General features: G+C 37.8%; 1 protein-coding gene across 8 annotated transcripts in view; it reads left to right on the forward strand.

Moving 5' to 3' along the window:
• Positions 1 to 1,376: 1,376 nt before the first annotated feature.
• The window catches only part of LOC126168956 (peptidyl-prolyl cis-trans isomerase FKBP35-like), a 30,274-nt gene continuing 19,139 nt past the window's right edge, over positions 1,377 to 12,511 (forward strand). For all 8 annotated transcript variants that reach the window (XM_049920602.1, XM_049920605.1, XM_049920609.1 and 5 more), the window contains exon 1: positions 1,377 to 1,654. The gene's annotated coding sequence lies outside the window, so the exon portion shown is untranslated. The remainder of the gene's footprint in view (positions 1,655 to 12,511) is intronic.

Genomic DNA, 12,511 nt, shown 5'->3' on the forward strand with positions numbered 1-12,511 from the left:
TATCTCCCATTTCATCTTCATCTACATTCTCTTCCATTTCCATAATATTGTCCTCAAGTACATCGCCCTTGTGTAGATCCTCTATATACTCCTTCCACCTTTCTGCTTTCCCTTCTTTGGTTAGAACTGGGTTTCCATCTGTGCTCTTGATATTCATACAAGTGGTTCTCTTTTCTCCAAAGATCTCTTTAATTTTCCTGTAGGCAATATCTATCTTACCCCTAGTGATATAAGCCTCTACATCCTTACATTTGTCCTCTAGCCATCCCTGCTCAGCCATTTTGCACTTCCTGTTGATCTCATTTTTGAGACGTTTGTATTCCTTTTTGGCTGCTTCACTTACTGCATTTTTGTATTTTCTCCTTTCATCAAATAAATTCAGTATCTCTTCTGTTACCCAAAGATGTCTACTAGCCCTCGTCTTTTTACCTACTTGATCCTGTGCTGCCTTCACTATTTCATTCCTCATAAAAGCATGTAATCCGATTTCAGACTTGTGAAATACCGTTCATCACAGGGCTCAATTATGGGGCCTATCCTATTCATACTACACGTATATTGTATGCCCTTATGTAAGCAGATGATACATTTCTTGTGGTAAGTAACGATTTAAGATGTAAGCTGGAAAAGAATATTTCTCAAAACATAATTATTTCAAACATGTAATTAAGCGAAAATAACTGATTTCTAAATGCTAAAAAACAAATGATGTCTAGCACACTTATAAAACGGTTCCCATGGACAAATAAACTAGTACTACTACTATTATCCTCTACTCGATTCAGGAAGAAATAAATGTATTTTACTAACTTATGCACCTATTTGCTTGAAGAAATGTCTACATGCATATTGAAAAAACGGCAGATATCTCTTTTTCTTTATCCTTTGCACCTTTCATTCTTTCTTATGACCAAATAATGACAAAAACTTCCATTTCTTGCTAATGAATAGTTACTGTAAAAGTTAATAATGTTTCACTTTCAGGTATTGGATCTCTCTTGTGGGAGAATATTCAACAGAAAAAATTAATTCCGGTTGCAACCTTCGTATAATTTCAAGAAAACTAAGCAAGCGATGACATAAAGATTAAGATGACAGATGATCACCAAATCTTGTTTGTAACACTAATGATCGTGGCGAGGATTCGACCTCCGATACTAGCAGAAGGCGCCAACTTCAAAAACATGGTTTTTTTTTTTTTTGTACTTTTGTTAAAAAGACAGTTAGCAGCAGAGTACGCAGCAGCTCTGTTCCAATCTTCTTCTTAGGAAAAACACGGCGGCAACATCTTTCGCATTCCACTACCTTTAGCATGGACGTATAATAATTATCCATGTTATCCTGAAACCAAAGATATTCATATATACATTCTTGGAGATGACAAATTGGCAACTGAGAAACAATTTATGTTTACATTTGGTTAGGCATTGGTGCTGTCGATTATTTTACATTGACACTAATGTCTCTAGACTAATTACTTGTTACAACCTTAGAAAGCTCTGTCTGAGCAGCAGTGCATGTCAAATGTTTGAATGGCAGATTGAATTAATGAGCCGCTGTATAAAATAGAGGATTTTTCACTAAGTGTTTACAACACTCCTTGATTGTCGACATTAGGAAACAACTCCACAAAGCGGAAAATTGGTTTCTTTGGGTATGTACCGTCAGTATGTTCTAACTTGAGAAGGTTGCCGTTCAATTTTAATTCTGATCACCATCGTGCAGTGCTTAAGGCACATTCAGCAGGACCGGAGTTCTGTTTGCCGGCCATCAGTCGAGGATTAGGTTTTGTGTGATTGTCGAAATCATTCCAACACGCTAAACGTATGGAAGGTTCTCCTAGAGGGTAATGTCTTGACTTCCTTCCCAAGTCTGCCTTGTGCTCTGTCTCTTAATGGCATCGTCGTCGACAAGGAACTTAACCCTCTGCTAAGAAAACTGTTTATCTACTGAGAACAAATTCTGCAGATAGTGTATAATGCCCACAAATTATATACTTGACACATTGGCTAGTTATGTCTTGCTCTGCCGTCATTATAGAAATACATATCAAGACATTATTAATCACATGCTTGAAATTTATATTTATCAGATTTATTGTCGTTTCCCTAGTATCCTTGCGTTATTTTGCCTTTAATATGGCAGCATGCAACACATTTGGTTGATATGAATCAGGAGATTTTGTCCTGTCAGATGCTATGAAGGATTATTTAATTATTATAGCTAGCTGTCATGTCACGAAAGCATGGAACTTTGCTAAGTGGTAATAAACATCTTACCCATATTATGTCATTAATTACTTGTCACGTTGTAATTACTGGTTTTGTGTGTACCATTTTATGTGAGACTGCCAAGGTGTTTGGAAAAATGAGTTTGTTTATTTATTTTTCATTAACCACATCTTCACAGACAATATTTGTAACTGATTGTGTGTATAGAACCAAATTATAAAACTTCAGGTTACCAACAGAAGCTGTATGACTTGCAAAACATAGCAACAATTCAGTTGCAGAAAGGACTTTTTTGGATTGAAATTGTCTTGCCATATATACAAGAACCCTTCTTTCATTTCATGTCTTCTTATTGGTGGTCCCATTAACTTTTTATTCTCTGAATGCAGAATTCAAGTTTTCATTTGCTGGTAAAGTTTCATTGCTGTTTGCACAGGTTCTTTAGCTATTCAGCATCCTTGACTACAGTTTTTTTTACCCTGGATATACTTTTTCGTATTTCATTGTATTCTTTGTGGTATGTAGTAATGTAAATTGGTATAATGATTTTTGGTATCATTCCAGTTATAGAAAAGATCATGTTGGTATCTTTCTGTTATATGTAGTTCATTATGTTCTTTGTTACCAGACTTCCTTCACAATGCTGTGGTTAATATAGTCAGTGGAGCCAGCTTCATATCTTTCCATTTGTCAACATCCATTCCAAGGGTAGATCTGTCTGATTTCATCATTTTAAAAATTTTGGGCATTACAGAAGCGTCCAATTCCACCTGTCTGCTTTGACCCATGAAATCATCAATACGGCGGAAATGGCTACTTCCAGCATATACAGAATGACGACAATGACATCATTGCGTACACATGCTAACAAATGTGAACAAAAATAAAAATGAAATGAAACTAACAGGCACACCATCCCAAAACAAATAATATAAAAAGAAAAAATTTGAATTACAGAATTCCGCCACATGAACAAACCACAGGAATCGGACATTTTCCTTGACCTGTATAGCTTAACCACAGCTGTCAGTACCCACCCATCTCCAAACATAGTGATACACTTGTGAACTTCACTGTCATATCCATACGTGACCAAAGAAATTAGACTTTTCTCCATACAGCAAACACAAAACTAATCGGACCTAACAAAAATGTCAGACACATAAAAAAAACTTAATAACTCACTGAAAACACATCCATAGCCCAAGTTATCCCACCAACTACCTTAACTCAAAACCATGTTAGCACTATGCCAGCGGATACTAAAATGAACCCAATACCACACAATATACTCAGCACGTCCACATCCCTCACTAAAGAGCACTATCAAATGTAAGAACAGGATGTCTACAAACACAATCAACTCAAAAATTCCGTGCTGTAGTGACGTCACACGCCACAACACTATTACGTCACGTGTCAAAGCAGATGGATGGAATCAGATACTTCTGTTATTCCAGTTCTGTATCTCCCCATCAAAAGGTAGTTTGTCATTATATCATTATGAACTATCCCTGTAATCTACACTTCATTCCAGTTCAGTATATTTCAAAGTTCTTTTGTAAATCTTACTTGATATCAAACTGTTGTCATGTGACGACTTGTAATGAGGTTAATCTCTCAGCAGTGAATAAATACAGATATTTTACTGTTGCAGCAGTTTTCTCTAAGCATTCAATTGAATTCCTTTGTTTTTCCCATATAAGAAGACTAGGAAAAACATCACAGTAGTCTGAGTCTGTATAAGACATATGTTGGTGCTTCTAGGGGTGCCACTTTTTGATATAGGAAATAAGCGACATTTACCTGAAAATATGTGAGACTTTCCACAAAAATAGAGCACAGTTCATAAATACTTGGAAATCAAATGTTATTACAAATTTCAATTACATTATAATTAGTTTGGGAATGAGACAATTGTAAAATTCTTTAAGGAAACTAAACTACACCCTCTTAGCAGTGCACATAGTACAATGTATTAGGTATGAAAAACTTGCAGAAAAAACATTAATAGAACTACCTTATTTTCTCCACCTGTATTTCACATTTGACCTAGCTGACTTTAAAATTGTGCTGTCTAACTTTTATCATGCGATGGGAGTCTCTAAAAGACATGCTTATGTCTGTAGTTTTTAGTAGCTCACATGGAATCAGATCTACTAAACAACTGTTTCTACTGTCTGACCACTTGTTAGACATTGAGGAGAAAATGCATCCAACAAATATATTTGGCCCAGGAATGCTCATTACAAAAGGCAGAAGTTTTGTAATTATTAATTTCTGTTGTTCTTTGCAACTGAAACACTGACAACTACTTGTTTGAGGCATTGTCTTTACTCTCCAAAATGCTGGTAGGACTGTACCCAGCAAGGCAAAATTTTCATATAGTTTCTCCATATCAATTATTTCAGTTAATTGGAGGGATTTCATGCCAGCTTCCAGGGAAGAAAAACCTGTGTGTCTGTTTGAATAAAAAATTTGGAGCTTCACTACAACTTTCTCCTCTGAGGAACTGTAAGATTTCTGAAGTTAGTGTAAGAGTTCGTGATAGAACTGCATAAAACTTCTCTCCAGTTTGGTTCTTTCTGAAGGCATTCTTAACTGCAATTCAGAACAAATTGATCTTTATTCTGGTTTCTCTTCAGTAAGCACATTTCATCATAAGCTTCAGTCATAGATTTAGTGTCTCTTTCTAAGATTGTGGAGCACTGCACTAAAATTGTTACTACATTACTGAAAATAGTAAATGTTAACTTTTCTTTAGCGCTTGTCTCCTTTAAATGAGGATGAGGATAATTATTTGACTAAGAACATAAAGTACACGTCGTCACTGTTTACTCATGTATTAAACCACATGTTCTATTTTATTCTACACAACACACAGTCTACATAATACAAAAAGCCATCACATTTTTGTTCCGCGTAATACCTCAACTTGGCGCGAACTCTCCTCCAAAGAGCACCCGTACAAGAAGACAAAACAGAAGGTACAAGCCCTCTGGAAATGGTGCTGTATTCAAACTGATGTCTCACTGAATTAGATCAACTGAATTACAACACTTCCCCTTGGTGAGCATCAAAGAGCGCAATTTAGTAAGTAAGTCTCATCCTGTTACACTCCAGTATCAAAAATTCACCATTTCTGATATTGAACATAAGAATACAACTTCCAATATTGCACATAGGGACACAGATGAGACATTGAAATTAAGATCACAAATGAGACAATAAAACCATCACAAATTCCAGTAACAAACATAGGAACACAAATGAGACACTGAAATTAAGATCACAAATGGGACAATAAAACCATCACAAATTCCAGTACCAAACATAGGAACACAAATGAGACACTGAAGTTAAGATCACAAATGAGACAATAATACATCACAAATTCCAATAGTAAACAATACTCATTTTAATCCTAACATGTCTCTGAATTTCTGTTTTAATGTTGTGTAGTCCTTTAGTTAAAATGTTAGCTGCATTGTCATTAGTTGACACATGCTTAAACCATCCAAGATAGTGTGTCTGACTTTATGGTAGCGGACCCTGAAATGCTTGGTTCTTTCTGATACACCACTTCTTTCTGGTGATTTCAATTGCACCTGTGTTGTCTGCATTGACCTGCAGGGGCAGTCTAACAAAGTCAGAACTCTTAAGCTCCTTTAAAAAATCAATAAACCATTCCACCTCCTTACATGTCTCAAACATGGCATATACTCAGCTTCAACTGTAGAAGTTGCCACAATTGATTGTTTTTTACTTTTCCAGCTGATTGCTGCTCCAGCTAACAAAACTGTGTAGGCTGACACAGATTTACTATTACCTGGGTCATTTGCCCAATCAGCATCACGGAATGCAACAGTTTCACAGCAATCAGCACGGAAACACAAACTCAATTCTTTATTTTGCTGCAGGTGCCGAAATACTCTTTTTACCCTGGCCCAATGAGAAGTACAAGGTTTAGAATTGAACTGACTCACTCTCCCTGCAATAAAAGCAATATCAGGTCGAGTACACGTAGATATGTACAGCAAGCAACCTACTGCCTTTTGGTACAATTTCTGGTCAATTGGACTGTCATTATCATCTTCACTAAAACGGTTGTCATTACATGGTGTAGATATGCCCTTGCAGTCATGCATTTTAAATTCTTTTAGCATCTGTTGAATGTAACCCGTCTGATTTAATTTCACCTGCCCTTGAGACTGTTCTATTTCAAGACCCAAAATCAACAAGCTGTCACTCATTTCTTTAATGATAATATGAGATTTCAAACACTTAATGAATGTCATAATCATTTCTTCTTCACCAATTGCAACTACCATGTCAACATGAACTCTAATAATCAAATTTCTCTAGAAGAATACACAGGGATCCTTTTCACATTGTTCAAAACCTACTTTTTTCATCACAGAGCAGAAGAAATCATTCCAATCTTTACCTGCCTGGTGAAGCCCATACAAACTCTTATTTAATAAACACACTTTACTCCCCACATGAAACAAGCTGCTTCTACTGCTGTTGGATCAGATGGATTCACCTGACACAAAGCAGCAAAAAAACTTGCAGAGAGACACGAACCACACATTTTTGGTTTCACTAGACGTGAAGACCTTCATAACGCTACTTCACTATGCGCACTTGAGATTTGACTTTGCAACACTGTATCACATTCATCACACACATCACTATCTTCACTGCCAGGAACTACATCATCTTCTGTGCCGTACCTCTCTTCTTCTCTACCACTGGATTGGCCCCATCTCCTCGAACAGCTATTGATTTGACTGGATCTTCTGTTACTGGTCCTGTATTCCTCAGCGGTGTGTTGTCATCATCTGTTGATGGACCTGGGAAACCCAATCGCACAATACTGGTATCGTCTGCTGTCACTGCATTGCTTTGTGGCTCAGCTGTTGTCATCTGCCTCAGGTTTACTTCCCCTGGAAGAGACAGTTCTTTGTTTACTGTAGCCTTCAGTGGGAATATTCTTTTGTCAAAGATGACATCTCTTCTCAAAAGTATTTTTCTCTGTCCAAGGCTCCACAGACAATATCCTTTAGATCCTGCCTCCACTCCAAGGTAAACTCATTCTTCTGCCCGTTCTCCGAGTTTGTCAGATGTCAATGTGCTTGTCCAAGCTCTGCAGCCAAACACTCGGAGTGTTCCCAAATCATCTTTAGTTAGTTTTTTCTTCTTCCATACTTCATACGGGATTTTCCCATGAAGGGATCTTGTTGGGCATCTATTTCGGATATAGCAGGACAACATTAGAGCTTCCCCCCAAAAGGTATTGGGCAAACCACTCTGAAATAGTAGACACCTCACAATGGGTAAAAGTGTTTGATTCAGGCGCTCTGCTTTTCCATTGGATGGAGGAGAGTAAACTGTGCTTTTCCCATGTAGTATGCCCTCTTGAACAACTCTTCAAATTTGCTGTTGATCTACTCAGTCCCATTGTCTGATTGGAAGCTTTGCAGTTTCCTCCCTGACTCTCATTTGGCACGTCCCTTAAATTCTACAAAAGACTCAAACACATCACTTTTCTGCTTTAGCATTTTCATTACCGAATACCTTGAGTGACCAATCAGGTAAGTAACATAATAATGTGCTCCACCCAGGGAGGTCTGTCTAATATAACCTACGTCACTATGTACTAGTTCTAGAATATTATCAGTAGTAGTTTGGCTCTGTTTGAAAGGCTGTCTTTTCATTTTTCCTTGTAGTTTGTGGCTCCACATACTTCGGGTAAGGCTTCTCTGTGTCCAAGTCTTTGATGCCACAAAACTTCTGGCTGTTGCTTCATTTTCAATTTGTTGATGTGTTTTGTCACTGTGTGACATCACTGTACTGTTGTTTACTTTGTAATATTCATATTGCACTAAATAGACATTATTGTTTGATGATCTTCCTCTCAACACTTCCTTCTCATCAACAGACACACTAACATCACCATTTTTGTATCTGCTTTTTGTCCATCTGTTTGACAGACGACAAGTGTCCATCCAGTTCCTTCACCAAAAGCACTTCTGTTCCCTTACCAGTCACTTCAGTAACTTTCCCATCAGCCAGTTTCACTTCTCCAAAGATACCCATCTCTAAGTCCTGTAGTATCTCTTGGTGACAAGTCATATGATGTGATGCTCCTGAATCCAAAACCCACACCTTTTCATCAGCACCTTCTCCACATTTGGTCACTGTCATAGCCACTATTTCTTCATCTTCTTTTTCAGTTGCACTTGATGGACCTTCACTGTTTGGAACGGTTTTAAAACTGTTGAGCTTGCACCCATTTGCCTTGTATGCTGATTTCTTGGTATAGTTCTGTTTGCTTGGTGGAGCCCCCGCTTGTTTTCCTTGGAAATGTAGACACTCCCTGGCGATGTGGTTAGCTTCACCACAGGAAAAACAGAGTCTGTTTCTGTTGGATGTCTTCTTCTCACCTCTTTGGTTTTGCTTGTATCTGTCCTGGCTTCGGGAAAACTTGTTTTTCTGATTGCTGTCTACTGCTGCATATGCTTTGGCTTCTTCTTGGCACTTAGTGGACTTGAAATCTGGTTCCAGACGCTTCTCTTCTAATTCTAATCTGTTGATGACAATTTCTGTAGTTAATCTGTCTTCGTCTCCTTCTAGACTTCTGATGAGGGATCTTCAAACTGTGAGGCACTTTGGCGAACTTCCTTATTATGGACTGCCCGTATAATCTCCAACTGTAGTAGCCTCATAAAGAGTCCCGAGGTTTAGCAGTAATGATATGACACTTGCGTCTTAACACCTGCAGTTCCACAGCCCTAGTGTGATAGGTTTGATGGGGTTGTTTTCTGCACTTTTAAAACTCTGGAAATTATATGAGTGCTTGCGGTAATAGGAATACAGCAAACGACATATTTTGTCAAGCAGCAGAGATGTAGGGGTCCTGAAGGGAGGCCAGCTTCCCTAACAAGTGATACATTTGCAAGGAGATCCCTGACAGGACAGGAGATTTAATGGAGTTGACATCTGTTACCTTGAAGGCCACAAAGTGTACCTGGAGTCACTTTTCACATGATTCCCAGTCTTCAGCAGCTTAGTCATAGGTGAGGAATGGAGGTGGGTAGGCCAGCAATGTTTGAGGCCTCATTAACAGACTCATTGACACCCTGTTCAGCTGGGTGTGTGTTCCTGTTGCTGCATTTTTATGCACTGTTGGTTTTCCAATTGCAGCTGTAGTAAACATTGCAGATCGACCTCCAAGGATGTGCCTGTTGACATTACCACATTTTTCCATAAAACACATGAAGGAACAAACTTTCGTTGCCATTTGTGTAGTAACACATACAGTTGAGAACACCAATAAAAATACAATGACTTTAATCCTGAAACCATAAATGTCATAAATGTGTTATAGATCGTCCTTGTACATAGCTGGGTCGGTACCTGTTTGACGTACTAGGATCTGCGAGTGGAGTGAAGTTAACAAGAGCATAAACCGTTACAGAATGACACAGATGCCACTTTTGGCTAAATAGTATGACATGTGCCCCAGCACAGGCTCATTAAATAAGATAGGATGGGCTGGGACCTCAGGCACCTCACATCCTGCCGAACTTTGACGGACAGTGAACTGTTGGTGCAATTGAGGTGATAACTGCAGTTACTACAGTCACTGCACTGAAGCTATGCTAGTGTCAAATATTTTGTAGCATTCATGCTAGGTTATTTAATTTATAATAAGTACATCAATTAGGCATGCTAAGACTCTTGTTAGTATAGAAGGAGTAATTTGGTCTCCTGTATTTGTTGCTGACAAACTATTGAATAATGGTAAATGATGGGCTCCTTATTGGATCAAAGTGGGTGACTTTAACTCCTAATGAACATTGCTCTTATTCCTGGCATTGGTATTGCAGATGGAGGTGCTTGTTGGAAAGAGAGATATATTACTTGTGACAAATTTTATGAAGGAATGAATATATTAGAAACAGTAGTATGCCTGTTTCTTTGAACAGCCTTCTACAAGGTATTCTTGAATTTAAACCACAAATAACATATGTTACATGCTTTTAGATCTGGAAAACTTTAGCTTGGTTGGTGAGTTGCCCCAAAATATGACATTCTGTGATATCATGGAACAAAAGTAAGCAATGTATGCCACTGGTGTTTATTTTTACCTCACATATATATAACATCATTTGCATTGCCAACAAAGATTTGTTTAGGTATTTCAGAAGTTCTGTGGTACGCTTCTCCCAAATGAATTTGCTGTCAAGTTTCAGTCGCAATAACTTAATGCTTTCAACTTTTTAATATCTTCATGTCATGTCACACAAAGAAGATGTGACTTACCAAATGAAAGCACTGGCAGATTGATAGACACACAAACAAACACAAACATACACACAAAATTCAAGCTTTCGCAACCAACGGTTGCTTCATCAGGAAAGAGGGAAGGAGAGGGAAAGACGAAAGGATGTGGGTTTTAAGGGAGAGGGTAAGGAGTCATTCCAATCCTGGGAGAGGAAAGACTTACCCAGGGGGAAAAAAGGACAGGTATACACTCGCATACACACACATATCCATCCGCACATACACAGACACAAGCAGACATTTGTAAAGGCCTGCCCCTGATAGCCTATTTGAAAAGAAGAGAAAGGTGAAAGGAACATATTGAGGGCTATACATGGGAAATGGACTTGGAAGGTGACATTGTAGAAAGAGGAGAAGAAGTAGATTAAGGTGAGATATGATATTGAAAGAAGAATTTGAAGAATGCTGAAGGACCTAAGAAAAAAAACAAGCCCCCCTAGAGTTCACACATTCCCTCAGAACTACTGGTATGTTTGGGAGAGTCAGCCATGACAAAACTATTCAATCTAGTGTGCTAGATGTGTGACGTAGGGGAAATAACTTCAGATTTCAAAAAGAATGTAATAATTCAGAAGAAAGCAGGCACTGTTTGATGTGAATATTACTGAACTATGAATTCAGTATGCTAACTATTAAAATGAATTATTTGCAGGAGAATAGAAAACTGGTGGAAGCTAATCTAGGGAAACATTAGTTTGAGTTATGGAGAAATGTAGGAACACACAAGGCAATTCTGCCCCTATGACGTATCTTAGAAGATAGGGTAAAGAAAGACAAACCTACCTTTATAACATTTGTAGATTTAAAGAAAGGTTCATGGACAAGAAATAAAAGAAGTGCCGGTTTGCTGATGAGTTTGTAATTCTGTCAGACAGCATAGGACTTCAAACAGAAGTTGAACAGAATGGACAGTAAAGGGGATATAAGATGAGAACCAACAAAATCAAAACAAGAAAAATGGAATGTAGTCGAATAAAATCAGGTGATACAGAGGGAATTACATTAGGAAATGAAACACTAAAAGCAGTAGGTGAGTGTTGCTATTTGGACAGTTAAATAATTGAATATGGCTGAAGTAGAGAGGATAAGAAATATAGATTGGCAGTAGCAACAAAGCGTTTGTGAATAAGAGAAATTTGTTAATATCAACCATAAGTTTTAAGTGTCAGGAAGTCTCTTCTGACAGTTTTTGTTTAGAGTATATCCTTGTCCAGAACTTAAACATGGATAACAAAGATTGCAGGTAAGAAGAGAATAGAAGCATGTGAAATGTGTGTTGCTACGAAAGAATAGTGATGATTAGATGGGTAGATCACAAAGCCAATGAGGAAATACTGAATTGAATTGGGGAAAAAAGAAATTTGTGGCATAACTTGACTAAAAGAAGGGATTGACTGTTGGGCACTTTCTGTAACATCAAGGAATCATCAATTTAGCATTGGATGGAAGGTTTTGTGTGGGGGGAGGGTTTCTAAAAGCTGTAGAGGGAGACAAGAACCGAATACTGTTGGAAAGTTCATACGGCTGTAGTTTGCAGTTATTTGGAGAAGAACAGACTTTCACAGGATGGAGTATTGTGGAGAGCTACATCAAAACAGATTTGGACTGAAGATCACAACAACAGTGGAAAGTTCCTTCAGCTATACACTTGACAGCTGTTTCCATACTGTGGGTGTAAATGTAGATATTAATGTCCACAAAAGTTTCATTATCAAGTCTTTAAAAAAACCTACATTTGTTGCACTGATTGTGTCATCTCCAAACAAAAACAGTCTCAACATATAGTAATGTTACTGTTTTTAAGGTGTAATTTTGTATACACAGGGGAAAGGCAGGACCTACGATGGAATCCTATCTGTCTCTACATGTAATTAGTTCCTAATCAAAATTCAGCTAATATCTTAATGGAGGACTCTTTCATATTACCA

Source organism: Schistocerca cancellata, chromosome 1, assembly GCF_023864275.1.
Source record: "Schistocerca cancellata isolate TAMUIC-IGC-003103 chromosome 1, iqSchCanc2.1, whole genome shotgun sequence".
Taxonomy (NCBI): Eukaryota; Metazoa; Arthropoda; class Insecta; order Orthoptera; family Acrididae; genus Schistocerca; species Schistocerca cancellata.